Genomic DNA, 2,777 nt, shown 5'->3' with positions numbered 1-2,777 from the left:
TACTTAGTCCAAGAAAATATAAGAACTCAGTTTTGAGTGAGCTGTTCAGTCTGTTGTGCTCCCTCTATATGTGCAATCAAGTGATTGTCATATGCTGGGTACCTGGTCACAAAGATATAAAAGGCAACGAAGCTGCTGACGAAAGCGCTGGGTCAGTAACTTTTAGCGATGCAGATTCAAATATCCCCATCCCTGCCACAGACCTAAAGCTCTTTCTACGCAGTAAATTGAGGAATCATTGGCAAGGCGAATGGGATAAACAAGCAATGAATAAGCTTCACATAATAAAACCAAAACTGGGGAACTGGATAAATGGGAAAATAGCAAGGTACAAGGAAGTACTTCTTTGCCGATTAAGGATAGGCCACACGTACGGCACCCACTCTCATCTCTTGACCGGGGGCGATCCTCAAACTTGTGTTAAGTGCGGCAATAATCTCACAGTCCTCCATGTTCTTATTCAGTGCCCTGCAATAGAAACAGAGAGGAGAAAGTATTTCCCTGCTGCATATCGCGAGAATTTACCCCTTCACCCTGCATTTTTTCTTAGCGATCAACCGCTTTTTAATCTCCAAACAGTCTTAGAGTTTTTAGCCGAAACGGACACCCTGAAAATCATCTGGCCAGGCAACTTTTAAGCACACGACTAACCGCCCTGCATTCAAGGGCTCTCCTGAAACTCTGGTGTCAGTGTTATGTTTTATTGCATCATCGTTTAACGAAAGCCCATTGCCATAGCCCACATCACATCGTAGTCACCGTCATGATTTTAGCACTTATATATCCCACTCCACTTACAGCGTCAGTTTTTTTAGGCCCTTTTACAGCCATATCACAGCTACCATGATGAGTTCATTGTGCATGTCATCCAGAATACATTGTCAACATTACCACATGTCATGGCGCTCTTTGGCCAAACCTGGCCCTTGCGCCATAAAACACCACACATCATCAGAAAGAATATAAAAATAGTACCGTACCAAATTCACGGGTTTCATTATAGATATGATATAAGAGCACAAGTTTCATTGAAAATTTAGTTACTGAAGTGCATGGAATAATTTGGATTAGTTAGAAATCACTGAGATGACCGGGGACAAAATTCAAGGGCTTCATTACAGAAATGATATCAGAGCATAAGTTTAATTACAAGTTTGGTTACTTAAGTGTCTGGAATAATGAGAATTAGAAACCGCTGATTACGGCACACCAATGCACGGAATCCTATATTTTAGAGACCTGCCACGTGAGCACGACTTTGGTGAAATTCCCGGAAAACCGGAAGTAGAAAACGGAAGTAATGACTTCTCTAATGACGTCACACACGAGAAGTTGTCACGATATTTAACTGGCTAATTAGTGGGGCTCAGTGGTCTCCGAGTTCGGCTCGTGCGTTGCGTTCGCCTAACGTTAACCTAAACAACAGTAACGCTGAGGTGCGAGTGCCGCTAAGAGACACCTGAAAGATTCGGGTCGGGTACAATTTTTTTTGTTTTCGCTTTGTAACGATGACATTTAGTACACCTAAATAGACGAAAGTGCCATGACAGAAGCGATCGAAATTGGCAAACTACAAATTGCATTTTTTCTGCGTCTTTAGAATGGTGTAGACAAGGTCATTCTGTAATATTGGCAACGCGCTGGTTTAAGCTTCCTAGTACGTTGTCCGTGTTAGTAGCGTTTGAATCCATTGCATTTCGAGAAATGTCTTTCGCTGAACGCCTAGTTAGCTCGACCCTGCGCGGCAGGATTATTGCTGAATCTTCTACCTTCTGAGCCGTAGTAGGTAGTCTGTCGGGCGCGTCGCTGCTGTAGTCAGTGAGGCTGTGACCGACGCTTGCTTCGTGTTTCACGAGGCTCATCCAAGCTGCGAACACGCCGATGAATAAGAGTGCCAGAAAGAAGAGCACCGCAGCCTGCCTTGTCGAGATGAGGTCATCAGGTGGCATTGGATTCTGGGGCCCCTGCACGTAGTTTTTGAGGACGTCGGGGCCGTCGTCGAAGCCACGTGCCATTGGGGCGCCCATGCTGGGACTCCACATCGAGGCACGCGGTAGCAATGGTGGCCTGTACAGAGGCACTTTATGAAATGGATTTGCGGTGGGTAGCATCGGGCCAAGCGCCGCTGTCACTGGCTCTTCAGGAGGTGGTCGGTCCTCGGGGAGATGGCGTTCTTTTGGGGTCGCTGTTCCGCCAGCTGTAGCCGCTCCTGGAGCTTCCATAACGCGTCGCAGGCGTGTGGGTGAACGAGCTGGATTTTCTTTTCGCCCGGCTATCTCGGGATCTCGTTTTCGCAGCTGCGCATTATCGGCGTCCAACGCCCGAGCTTTCACCGGCGATCCTGGAATGGCGGCGCCTGGCTTTGTCGTGGCGGGACGAGCTCTGGCTGTCTTACGAGGAGACGCAGGCGTCGTCGGCGTTTTGCCAGCGGGTGTCGTATGTTTCGGTGCCTTCGTCTTTGGGGACTTCACAACCGGGGACTTGGTGTAAGGTTTGCCGTGAGGCTTCTTCACCGCGGGCGATTTGGGATTTGCAGGCGTCTTGGCCTCGACTGGCGATGCGTCGTAAGACGGGTTCATCATGGCTGCTTTGAGGTCCCTGTATTCTTCCGGCAGCTCTTCCGAAGCATCGGGGAGGGCAAGCGTCGGTTGTTCGGTCGTCGGGCTCGCCCGAGACATAGGTTCGGGTTTTGAAGGTAAGCGCACCCACTGGAGCTTCCCCGGTTGCGGTAGTGCCACTGCTTGCGGGGCGCCATTGTTTGCAGACGGCAGGACATG

This window comes from Dermacentor andersoni, chromosome 3, assembly GCF_023375885.2.
Source record: "Dermacentor andersoni chromosome 3, qqDerAnde1_hic_scaffold, whole genome shotgun sequence".
NCBI classification, from domain to species: Eukaryota; Metazoa; Arthropoda; class Arachnida; order Ixodida; family Ixodidae; genus Dermacentor; species Dermacentor andersoni.
This window is presented reverse-complemented; position numbering follows the sequence as displayed.